Source organism: Lissotriton vulgaris, chromosome 7 (assembly GCF_964263255.1).
Source record: "Lissotriton vulgaris chromosome 7, aLisVul1.2, whole genome shotgun sequence".
Taxonomy (NCBI): Eukaryota; Metazoa; Chordata; class Amphibia; order Caudata; family Salamandridae; genus Lissotriton; species Lissotriton vulgaris.
The window spans coordinates 44,875,876-44,889,556 of NC_141695.1; the positions used below are offsets into that span (position 1 = coordinate 44,875,876).

Consider the following 13,681-nt stretch of genomic DNA (forward strand, 5'->3'; position numbering starts at 1 on the left):
GATCTTAGTTCCTGGTGGATATAGACTTTTCCAGCAATATCTCATAAATGGCTAGGGACAGTTGATTCTTTTGTTTTTGTTTCACCAATATTTACAAGAAATTCCAATACATACATAAAAGTCTTTAGACTGGCAAACAAAAAAAACTGAAGGAAATCCCAGCATACCTCACAGCTGCATACATTATAACATTATAGAATATTTAGATTGGCTTGAGCTTGAAGTGTAAACTGACTAAACTGAATATGAGACAGTTGAGGTCCTGCACAAGGTAGTAAAATACTGGAATGCTTTCTGGGTTCTTTGATTGGTTTACATCAATAAGGTAGCCAATTTCTGAGGTGAAAGCAATGTGTTCATCTCCAATCACAGTTTTGAGTTTCCGCTGTCCTACTCTGACAGGTGGTGGCCACAGGGCATCATCTTTCTTTGTAATTTTTACTGACATCAAGAATTAGTTTTAATTATTCCATATAACATTTGTATACATAAGCCTCTTTTCTGATCATGACGTTTTTGCAATTGCTGTTGTAGGCATATCTTAATTTCCTGTCTAGTTCAAAACTCAAGCTCAAGGAACTTGTGAGCGAACTTTCCCTTATGGTACACATAGAATCGCAGGTAGAAGTCGCTACCCTTAGCCACCACTCTCAGACTCGCATGTGGAGCCGCCCCTCCCCCAGCGCATTTCAATACCCAGTGAATCTAATATTCGGGCTAAGCTGGATGCATGTGAAAAATGGGCGTAGGACCAAATATAGTAAATTTTTTATAAAAATTGAAGTTCCCACTCTGGCATGGCCTATTTTAGGCAATATTGCAGGCTGGTTAAAGATGAGATATTCAGCTAGCTAGATCGACTCTGATACCTGAGCATCTTCACCTGGGAGGTTACACAAAGCATGACAGGCCAGTTCCAAGGAGGGAGAGTGCTTGAGAAGCTTCTGTGTAATTGAGATAGGTGTGCACCTAAAGAGGTCGAGAGCAAGTTTTGAAGTTTTTCTCAAAAGAGCAACTGAAACAGATTGTAGAAGTGACTGATCAATCCCAGTTTTATAATCCTCTAAATTCTCTTGGCCATATTTATGGCAAAGTGACACAGTGCAGTGCAGCAAGCCACCTGGCTGCACTCCACTGCATCACTGGGAAAGGGCAGGAATACAGTGCAATTAAGACATGTGGTGCATTCCAGTCCTTTCCCTATGCAATGGCGATCAATGGGCTGCCCAGCGCCATGGTTCAAGAGTGCCTGTGAGCCGTAGTTGACTCTGATGCCTTTACTGCTAACTTTGTTTTGCACGCCATTTGTTGAGCTTTTAGCTGTGAGACCAAAGAAGATTAGCAGATGGAATCCTTTGTTTTTTGCTCTGATAGCAAGTGCAGTGAATAAGGAGACTGAAGTACACCATCATCTAACAATATATTTCTAGGATTTCCTTTTCAGCTATGATACCACGTTCTTGATTTATAGGAGCCACTGCAGCAGTAAAGTCTTCCTTCTCCATGTTTACAAAAAATTTTGGGATATGGTCCAAGTCTTTTATTGCACCAACATAACTTACATTATTCCTCAGTGGAATGATTTTGTTTTATGCACATTCTTTGTGCCATTATTTTTCTGGATCACAGTTTTTTTGCATCATCTTTGGCTGAAAGCAAAATCTATATTGTATGAGACAAATATTGCTTTCACTCCTACATGGACTTATTTTCCTGGTCAATAAGGACCGTCAAAGCAAAAAAGTCACCTTGGAAGAAATCAAATTTAGTTGAAAGATACTTCAGGGTATTTTAAGGTGGTTAAAACAGTCAGACTTTTAGAAAAACAGCCATAAAACAATCTTCTGGATGTTGCCAACATCAGCAGCTGTGAAACATCCAAGAAAGAAGGGCCAGAAATCGTCACATGTGAGATGCTGATAGCAGGACTTGTCGCCACCGACACTTAAACCGCAAAAGCCGCAGATGCTGCAAGGCACCGCACATGCATTGATGCCCCCTGGGGTAATGTGGGAGCAGTGCTGATTGCAATGTGACCACACCGTTCTCCTCTCCTTCTCTGCACATCACCAATGAGAGATCCATTCTCTGCGCAGAGCGATGTATTCTTTGGCACGGTTGGAGGAATTCTAAGCCAGTCAAGGCATATGTGTAGCTTTGAAAAGCAAAACAGATGTGTACACTAAGACTTGTCTTTATGGCAACGCGTATGGGAATATTGGAAATTGACAGACTTTGAATAACTCTTGGTAGTTATATATTAACGTCTATACTCAAGAAACTCATGTAAATATTACGCAACAGAACCACATTTTGTGTACAAAAACTATATGCGCTCCAATATCAAGCTCTGTGCATGTCCATGTTGAAATTTCATGCACAAGTGTCATAGTGAGTGGAGACCTGTATCTCCATAGCCTTTACTGGTTTGGGACCTTGATAAATGCCATGCACATATTTAATTGGGGTGTGACTGGGAGAATGAAATGGAAGAGAACAAACATTGATGATAAAGATGAATTGGAAGGTGGTTTATATGTAGGGACACATAGGTACCCATACCTAATATTAACACCATAATCACAAATAAGGTCTGTAAGAAGTTTGCCTGGCATTTGCTGTCCACGATTCTAGTGGGCACCTTGCACTAGTCCAAACGACCCTTATTGATGGTAGGTTTAAAGACAACCTATATAGAAAGCTATCCTAGTGGTAGCTATGGAGAGCAGCGGCTAAGTCTCGAAGGAATATAAAGCAGCTTGTTTACCAGTCTATAATCTCATGAATGACCAAGTGAAAGGAGAACTACATCAGGTATATATAGGCTTTCCTGTTTTCAGTTTCTATTTTTGGGAAATTCTGGTGGTGTTTTCTCAGTGTTTTCCAGTGATTTCAATACCTCAAAAAAACAGTTATTTTCAGTGGTTACTCATTTTCGCGCCATAAAAAAACAATTGAAACAGTGTTTTACCGGTGTTTATGGAACGCTTTGCTTTTATTATTGCTTTTTCCATTTTCCTTTAGAAATTGTATACTGCTCTACATTTCAGAAGCTTAATACAATCATGAAATACTTTCCATTGTCATTTGATGCTGCAGCTCAGATTTAACAAGCATTTGCAATGCAATATGTTTCGCATTTATGCAAGTTTTAGCTATTTGCATTGTAAATGACAAAGCCTTATATTTATGTTTTAAAAACAAATTCAAAAATAAAAGGCATTGTTATGTGCAATGTCAATAGCTCAAACTCTCCTAAATGCGAGACCTATTGCATTGCAAATGCTTGTTTTAAATGAAAACGTGAATTGGTCCCTCAGCAAGTTGGAAGTTACAGTCTGTTCCAGAGTCACTACCCCTCTTCTGCTCAGAGAGTGTTGCACTCCACGAAGGACATGGTCACCTGACTAGTGCAGTGTCTGCTTCTTAAGCGTGTTTCTGGTAGCCTACCAACTCTGATTAAGGACTTAGTAAACATCCGTTGTATAGTTTGAGTTTGCAGTACAATGAAGACGGGGTATCGTGCACATTTAAAAAACAAGCATTGGCATAGCCAATAGGCCTCACCTTGAGGAGCACATGGTTATGAGCGGGGTCGGCAATTGGGTTGCTACAGGTGAAAGTGTGTTGGGAAAGGGGCTCTCTTCCATGTATTGCATAAGAAACATGGCAGACTCAAATTAATCCTTCTCAGTAGGGAGCCAATGTAATCTATGAGTGAAAACAGAACCATGCTCCTGTCTCCTCAAACCAAGTATTAACTGGAAGACTGAATTCTGTACTACCTGAATTTTGGACAGCCCAGCATTTGAAATGCCAAGATAGAGACTATTACGATAATTCATGCTTGACAGAATGAGGGCTTGCACAGCTAATTTCTGAGTATTGTGTCTTGTTTTCCTTTTTATTGCGCAACCACAAGTAAAGTAAAAGCTGACTTTTAATGGTTGGAATAGTGCTATTTGTTACCAACACTCTTTAGGAAACTTCATTAGTCAAAAATTAATTGCGAGTTTCCCCTGAATATGCTTTCACACCTAGCCAACAAATATAATCGTAACAAAAACTTTGACACATCGAGTATGTTGCGCTGCTCGCATTTCAGTGACCGCAATCTGTTAAATGCATGTATGGCACGAAATTTCCAGAGCAAGCGTTTCCTCAGATGGATAGAGGTAAATATCCTAAGCAGCGAACATGTAGAATCCAGGACTGCTACAGGTATCGTGCTGCATGCTGCTAGCCACGATGTATGGTTTTAGACAAACAGTTTTACAGCGAACCCCTTACAAAGGCAATTCCGACGAGGCAACCATCTTACATGACCAACCTTTCCTGTCCCGCATTATTAATTTAAGCAGCAAACGTGCACTACGTCATTGTATCAGCGGGAGATGGCACATGGTCACCCAGTTCTTGGAAATAAAAGAGCATAAAGTAAATAGGTGTCAGAATGTATCCCCAAATGGCGTGGCAAAAACATCATCGGCCCTTATGTAAGCATTTCTTAATTCTATTTAAAAGCAAGGACTCAAACCTTTAAAGCTCCAAATCAGGGATACAACACTGGAGCTAGATGATCTCAATGTTAAACAGATCTGGAAATTGAGCCCTAGAATTCAACGGGCTTATTTACAAGGCCCATGCGCCACTTTTGTGTCATTTTTAACATGGATAAAGTGATGCAAAAGTGGCGCAAGGGGCTTGTAAATCTGCCCCCAAGTTCTTATCACGGGGTCAATTTACGTCTGGCTGCTGATGAACAGGAAAGTCTTTTTTTTTAAACTGTGAAACTGAGGACTTCTGTTTTTTAACAAGCTAAGCAGTGCACTCAAAGGAGATTGGAATACCTCACGGCGCTGAACAATGCCTGCTCATGCCACCCAAAAATATCTATATGACGGACAATTAAGGCCTTAAAAAGACTGCTACCTCCTCACAAATATCAGTCAATCTAGGATTTATGAAACACGGGGACCTCCAAGAATTACATGGTTCTGCTATCAAAGGCTATTTTAATAAACCGTTCATAGAAATATATTAACAGACATTCATCTTTAAAAATGTTCCGACCTTTAGACTGGAGAGACCATGCTTTTGGAAAACAGAAGTACTAAGTACTGCACATACCGCGAAGGCACAGCAGACCTGCCCTGGACAAATGACATGTGTTTTCATGAGCACCCTGAACAGCTTCATTGGAAGGGCTTGCATATTGTTTTTATTGCATCTAACGCACGCCGTGAGTCACTGTCTGGCACAGCTCCACTTACACGGGATCCTCCCAGCAAGAGCCCTGACCCAGTTGTCTGAGTAGGTGAAAGAAAACTCAGCTATAGTGAAAAGGAAAAACAGCGCCAAAGACTTAGAAATACATGGGCCCGAGCTCGGTAAACGTCCCCGACTCCCACACAGTGTGACATGAGCGGTCAAAATGGCAAAGGCAATGCTGCAGTGTGGTTCCCGCTATGACGGCGCGGCCACGGTCTGCACAGAGCAAAACCCCCTCTTCAGATTTTGCAGTTAACCATTGCAATTCTTCCATGATTGTTTAGCTCTTAAAAAAGACTGGCTAATCCCAGGGCAGAAACTAGAGGGAATTACTACATTGAGAGCAGAGCTGTGAGTGAGTATGGCCACAACGAGAGCCAAGCTACAAGAGAGTGGGGGTGACATCGAGAGCAGAGCTCCGAAAATGCGGTTTCATAATATCCTGATCAGACTTCGGAAAAGCTTGGTAACACACGTCCGGGTTCAACGCCATCAAGAAAGGCAGTAATAGACTGGATTGTGGTAGGCGCCTGCAGGGCTGCGCTAGGTGAGAACTAACATGCAAGAAACTTGAGCGTGCCGCCTCTTTCTCCGGTGCCCGTCCCCCATCGCCCACTACTTTCTTAACAAAGCCTTGTTATGTAAATGGTCTTTTGAAAGACCTGTAAAGTACTTGTGCGCTGCCGGCTGCAGTAAGACGCAGACCACAACAGCTCGTCTCCCCCCCCCCACGTGAGCCAGGCAGGGGGACTGGTGTTACTCCGGCCCTTGGGCCATTCACACCTCGGCTGCCCATTTGCAGAAGCAGTGTTTAAGCAGTGTCTGACACCTCCGTGTCAGACACTACAGGCAGGCCAATGATTTGTATTGCGTTGGCTCCATCAAGTGGCCAAGAGGCGCTACAGCAATGAAAATCAGTGAGACTCGGTTTCAACCGAGTCAGCTGATTTTCATTCAGTAGTGTATTGTCGTTTACAATCGGTTTTAACCGAATTCCGAACAGCCTAGGTATATATATAAAATACATCTATTTATTCTAAACACATCCCTATTTAAGAGGCTGGAGGCAAAAGTACATTCAGTAAACTTATTTAGCACACAATTAATTAGCACAATATACGTTGAGCCCTAGGGGTGTACAAAACCATATATTAAGAAAGTGGTATAAGAACCACGACTGACATAGATACAAGGCCTAGAGCCTTTATAACCCCTGGGGCCACCAGGAACCACCCAAGGTAGTGACACAGGGGACCCACAGGGGACGCGTGCAGTGTCGTAACACAGACACAAATCACCATTAAGTTCAATGGGGAAAGTCGCGGTTGGAATTTTAAAGATTAAGGACACTTAGAAGAGGACTTGGAGCAAACCCATTTAGAACAAGGAGGTTCTAGAGACAACACCCATGGGAGCACTGGAGTACTCAAGTTACCTCACCCAGGGAAGCCGGATGCATAGGTGTCTTTTCGTGTCAGGTTTCGTCGTCGATTTCAATGGAGAGCTGCTGCAAAATGCTGCTGGTGTCCAAGTGGAAAAAGTCAGGTGGATCCAATGGTGGATCAGAGATGGGAAGAACCTGAAAGCAGAGGGGACAGAGTCTGGGGCTCTTGCCAGTGACCAGGAAGGCGATAAGAAGATGCCACCGATGTCGGGTGATTTCAGGTGCAGAAGGTGAAGCTTGACTCTTCAGCCACGAGGACCATGAGGTGTCGAGAGCAACCAGGAGCGGGATTTAATCTGTCCCACTAAGAATGTTGAGTGATGCAGTGTTGGTTTTCAGGACTGGACTCAACAAGCCTTGGCAATAGCAAGCCATGCAGAAAGCAAAGATTGGCTTCGGTGAAGACCAGTAAGATCTGAGGGACTCACCTCTTGGTAGGGAGTCAGGGCACATCTAGAGCAACCAGGGAAGCCCAAGAAATAGAAGAGTTACCTTCGTGGAGACCAACCAGTCAACGGACCAGGGATCGCCAAGGAGCCCTAGCAGAAATGCTAGAAGCGGGCCCATGGAACACTCGTGGAGTGTAGGCCCACAATCTTTGGTGCAAATGATGCTCGGGGCTTGGACTACAAGTTGCCCAATGCACAACTTTGGGAAAGCTCGGGAAGTTGAAGCACTTGCAAATGTGCATGTTGTCTAGGAGTTCCGGTTCCACATCACTCGTGAGGGCTGCAGGTCTCAGCTTTGCTGGGATCTCGTGTCGGTCTCTGAGAAGTCTGGAAGTCCATGTCCTGAGTCGCAAATCCATTGGTATCCTGCGGGAGCCTTGGAAATGCAGACTGGCAAGATGCTTCTTTGGCGCCTGTTTGAACAGAGGAGTAACTCCTTGACCCCAAGGGATATTCTTCCATCTTCTAGTTGTGTAGAATGTCAAAGTTCCAGGATATATTTTGCATAGTTTTGTCCAGGTGTAATCTAAACTCCTAAGGACTGGGATCCAAAGCTTATACTATGCAATCACTAGGATAGATAGAACTAACCAACTAGGAGGTGGAATTGCAATCATCTTCAATAGAGATAGACCCAGTCGACATTCCTGACTGCGAACTCATCCCAATGGGCGTCAAACCTAGCCAATCATATCACTCCGTATTACATAGCCTCCAAAAACTTCTCACTTATCGGAGATCTCAACTTGCATCTTGACGACCCTTCCTCCCCCTCTTGCTCTAACTTGCTAGATGATCTGACGGCGTTAAACCTGACCTTAGTCAACCCTGGACCCACCCACAAAGCGGGCCATTTGCTCGACCCTATCATCACTAATATCAACGACTTAAAATGGCTTGACACCACCCCCATTTTTTGGTCTGACCACCACTTAATAAAATTCAGCATCACACTCCCACCTGTCACCACCATGCAACCAGCTTTTCCAGCTACGTCCAGGAAAAACTGGAAATTACTTGACATGGCAAAACTAAATTCAGCACTCCATGAAAACCCACCTAGAAAAGATCACAACATGGATAGTGTTGTATTCTCTGCACTTATGTTTCTCTGTACCTCTTTAAGTCCTGCATTCCATCTTCCCTGATGTCATCTTCCCCTGTGTTCTGCCCTGTCAGTTAGCTCCCTGCTTTCTGATGGGAACACCAGTTATTCTCTATGGTGCTTAATAAATAAGTATTAAGTCTTACTTCAGTCTACTGGCTTCATTTACAACACATGGCGACGATGAGCAGAAGGAGCTGAACAACCATAGAGGAAGGAGAACTCCACTGGTGAAAAGAACCACGCGGATTTTTTTTTTTTGAAGAAAAAGAAAAAAAAAAGCCCTCCCATTTCAAAGAACGACGCAAGTTTTGAAACAAACAAGAACCTTTTGTTCCATGTCAAAAGTACTGTTGGAAGGAAAAAACGTTTTGAACTGAAGCCTGCAAAAGTTTACGTTTTGAACTGAAGCCTGCAAAATTTCCAGAACAACTGGTGAGTTTGGGAGAACATTTGCCTATTTTATGCCGTGTATCTGATTGTGACTTTGTTGAGTTTGGATTATAAGGAGGTACACCTTGCCAAAGGAACCCTATTCAACGTTATATTTCGGAAAATTTAACTAAAAAGAAATTCCTGTGCACGTTTAAAATTAAGGAGAATGAGAGCGTAACTTCTTGAAAGAAACCGGAGCGACTTGTGTTGTATTTATGCCATTCAGTAAATATTTGACTTTTCCCTCGTCTGCATCGACAACACCGGTACAAACACACAGGCTGCATCTTTCAAAAGTCTCCTCGAGCAGAGAGACACACGAGCACACTCCTCGAGCGGAGAAGCACAAGAGCTGACTCACCGTTCGATTTCCCTGCCATTGTTTTCCTTTGACGGAGCCGCGTCAACAAGGAAGCACTCCAACAAGAAAGGAACAAGCGTCATTGACGGAGGAGGTGACGTGCCGGCGGTGACGCGACTGGAGGAGGTGACGTGCCAGCAGTGACGCGACTGCGCAACGCAACGTACGCGGTGGCCATCTTAGGATTGTCTGGTATCCTAGCAACTGACATCGCCCATTGAACATCGCACCGAGTTGAAGCCGATACTTCAAACAGCATACCGAGTGAATGAAAAAAGCCTCTTTAAACAGAAACGAGTGTCAGCAAGAGAAATTAAAGGGTGAGAGTGTCATTTACTAATCGAATTTATTTTTGTTTTTGGGACTTTATGCAGCGCACATTGGAAGTCACCACAGACACTATTCCTTACATTGGGGAAGCAGAGAAAGAGTAGAGAAGCACATACTGCACGTGTTAATGAGGAAAAGGTGACATTTTATTCGAGTTTGACTATCTCTCTGTCAAAAAGAATAGTGCTTCTTTAAGAATGGAAAATCTGAATATTATTGCACCTCCATTGTTCTTACAAGCTACTGGGGATCCACCCATTGAATGGGATGAATGGATAGACATTTTTGAGAATTATATCGAGGCACTTGATGGGAAAGATTTCAGTGCAATTAGGAAGAAAGCCCTCTTGTTAAGTGCATTGGGCAAGGAGGGTCAACATTCCTTTAAATATCTTCCCGTAGCAGTGAACCAAGATGGTAGGGCAATAACCAATGTATACACAGAAGCCAAAGCTCGGATGAAAAAACAATATGCTAAAGAAGTAAATATTGTTATGGCGAGGCACACATTTTACACCCAACCTCAAAGGAATGAGGAATCTGTAGGCCAGTTTGTGGCTAGGTTACGTGAGTTGTCAATAAAATGTAGTTTTGGAGAGATAAGGGACGAAATGATAAGAGACCAGCTGATAGTACAGTGCCGAAACAAAAAGATGCAAGAAAAACTCTGGGCGGCAAAAAACCCTACCCTACAAATGGCCATTGACATAGCAAAAGTGGTTGAGGAATCGAATGCATGCATGAAAGAGATGGAAAAGAAAGATAACACAAAAGAAAATGTTCAAGGCAATGGTGTTTCTTGTGTTGATCATGATGAAGTTGCTGTTGTGAATAAGAAAAGTGTAGATCTGGGAGGAAGTGGTCAGAGGAGATTTAACAATGCGTTCTCAGGCAATGACAGGAATAGATTTCAAGGGAGAATGTGCAGTAGGTGTGGGAGTACTTTTCACAGTTCGGACTTCAGGAGATGTTTTGCAATCGACAAGATGTGTAGGAAATGTGGGCGGAAAGGACATTTTGCGAAGATGTGTAGAGGTACAAACGTTGATAAAGTAGCTGTTGTTGAAAACAGGGATGAAGTAAGAGACATCGTTAGTATTGAGGGTGCCAACAAAATATTATGTTTAGGTGGGGATGGTGTGAATGAGGGTGAGCCTGGAAGGAGATTCAGACCAAAAGCCCTGTTCCTTATTGATAAAATTGAGGTTCAGCTGATGGTTGACCCTGGATCCTTATGGACCATTATTCCCAAGGATATGTTTTTAGCAAATTGGAAGGATGTGCAGCTATCTGCTAGTGACATTAATGCCTGTGGTTTTCAGGGTGAAAGTATAGATGTGATTGGGTTTATGGTGTGTGTAATATCATTCAAGGATCGCTCAGCCGAAGGAAAGGTGTATGTAGCCAAATCTGGTCCTGCCATTTTGGGATGGGGGCAACAGTATGACCTCGGAATAATAATAAATCCTAGAGCAGCACAACAAGTGATGGTGGTAGATAGCATAACCACAGATTCGATAGTTGAAGGGATGAATGGTCTGTTTGATGAGCATATAGGAGAGTTAAGGGGTTATGTGCATAAAATTGTTTTGCGGGATGATGCCATACCCATGCAACACAAAGTGAGAAAGGTTCCATTCATCGCACGTGAGGAAGTGAAGAAGATGTTGGAAGAAATGCTAGATCAGGGTGTGATAGAACAGATCGAAACGTCACCCTGGATTTCCCCCGTAGTTATTACGACCAAATCCGATGGAAAATTTCGTTTTTGTGTGGACCTCCGCACCCTGAACCAAAACATTGTAGTAGACAACTTCCCCTTACCGAACATCAATGAGTTGGTCCTATCACTAAAAGGTGGAAAGTATTTTTCCAAGTTGGACCTTCGCAGCGCCTATCATCAAATAAAACTACACCAAGACTCAAAAGCACTGACAGCGTTCATAACAACCGAAGGAATATACCAATTTACACGAATGCCTTTTGGACTCGCCTCTGCAGCTGGGGTATTTCAAAGGATGATGGGTGCTGTACTAAAAGGCGTGAACAATGTGGTATATTTTCAGGACGATGTCCTGATATTTGGAGCGACTGTTGAAGAACACAATGTGATCTTGAAGACCGTTTTGGAGAGGATGGAACAGGCAGGATTGACTCTCAAGAAAGAGAAATGTAAATTTGCAGTGGAGGAGGTTGAATATCTTGGGTATACATTGTCTGTTGACGGGGTAAAACCCAAGAGAGACTTATTAGACTCCATTAGAAATGCACCACCTCCGTGCGATAAAGATCAGTTGAGGTCTTTCCTCGGCCTCATCGAGTACTACGCTAAGTTTGTAAGGGATTTTGCAGAGAAAACCGAAAAGATCAAGGTGCTGTTGAGGAGTGGATGCAAGTTTGTGTGGGGTGTGGAACAAGATGAGTGTTTTAAAAGAATCAAGGTGGAAATTTGCGAGGCAGGCATTTTGACACCGTTCGACACCAACCGCAAGTCAGTTTTGACAGTAGACGTGAGTGCTGTGGGTGTTGGTGCGGTCCTGGCTCAAGTACACGATTCTGGTCTTAAAACTGTAGCGTTTGCCTCAAGGACACTCACTACAGCCGAGAGGAATTACTCTATAATCGAGCGTGAAGCTCTAGCCGCAGCATGGGGTTGCGAGTATTATAGGATGTACCTGTGGGGGTTCAAGTTCACGTTATTGACAGATCACAAACCCCTAGTTAAAATACTTTCGCCTGGCGGCGCTGGCAAGGGTTCTGCCAGGTTAGCTAGACTCGCTGCCAGGATCCAAGAGTACTTGTACACTGTGGAATATATTCCCGGTTGGAAGAATTGCCAGGCGGATGGACTCTCTAGACTTCCACTACCTTGGGAGAGGGTGGACAAGTTAGGGGTAGAATCTCTCAACTCAGAGGGTTCTGTTGCCGCTGTGGATGAAGTTGTAGATATGTGTGCTGGGGCAATTAGTAGAAACTTGTGGAATACATCTATGGCTAAAGATGTGGTGTTGTGTGAAGTCAAAGACCTGATAGCGAAGGGTCCAAGGAGAGAGAGTTGCTTATCTCCTGCACTTCGTCCTTATTTAAAGGTTCTGGAACAATTGTCTATCTTGGACAAAGATGGATTCATGATTTTAATGGACGACAAATTCATTCCTCCACAAGAAGTGCGTTTTACTTTATTTAAGCTGGCCCATGAGGGTCATTTAGGGCAGTCCCTTACCAAGAGGAGAATTAGGGAGAATTTTTGGTGGCCCGGAATGGACTCCGAAATCTCGCAGTGAGTGGAGAGATGTACCGATTGCTTGGAAAGCGAGAAGAGACTTAAAGTGGGTAGCCATACTGGTTGTGGCTCAATAGTAGATCCCGGGTGTCCTTGGCACACCATATGTCTTGATTTTATTGGCCCGTTCTACCAGTTGAATCAAGATATGAGGTTTGCGTTGGTAGTAGTTGATGTCTCTTCCAAGTGGTTGGTAGTCAAATTCTTGAAGGAGATCACTACGAGCAGCACTATTGCTGTGCTGAGTGAGATCTTTAGAGAGGAAGGTTTTCCCACAAGGATCATTACTGATAATGGGACGCAACTCACCTCCCTAGAGATGGCTAATTTCTTGGGAAAGTGCGGTATTGTTCACTCAAGGACCTCACTTTACAACCCCCGGGGAAATGGCATAGTGGAGAGGGCCAACCGCATGGTTAAAGGTGCCATTCAAATGGCGATTTCTTCCAGAATGGATGTGAAGAGTTTGGTTAAAGACCTGGTTTGGGCCTACAGGACTACTGAAAATGGTGTGACCGGTTTGATCCCGTTTTCTGTCATGAGGGGACGTTCAGCGGGTACTAAACTAGTGGCTGCGTGGATGAAAGAATATCTGAACGCTGACCTTCCTGCTGGTCCTGGTGAGCCTGACACCGTACGTGAATCAGATAGCGCGTGTAAATTTGCTGTGAATGATTGGGTGAAAGTCAAACCTGGTCGAGTGGGTGTCGGACTGACGAAGTTCAGGGGACCATTTAAGGTCAAGTCTGTCCATAAAAGATTTGTCACTTTATTTAACGGTGAGAGTTGGAACTTGAGGCGTGTGGCACTGTATAAAAAAGCCGAGCGAGAACCGGTGAGAACCAATGAGCCTAGTGCCAGTAGTACCAATGAGTCTGGTGCTAGTAGAATTCAGAGAGTGAGAAGACCTCCAGGTTATTTACGTGACTTTGTTTGTAAGTAAGGTCTCTCTCTGTAACGAAGAGCATGGTCTTATCATGTTTTTTTTTTTAGACTCACTTTC

The 13,681-nt window shown here is 43.5% G+C and overlaps 1 pseudogene; it reads right to left on the reverse strand.

The window, feature by feature from the left end:
• Positions 1–202: 202 nt before the first annotated feature.
• On the reverse strand, positions 203–509 carry LOC147700678 (protein mago nashi homolog pseudogene; annotated as a pseudogene).
• Between the last annotated feature and the right edge of the window lie 13,172 nt (positions 510–13,681).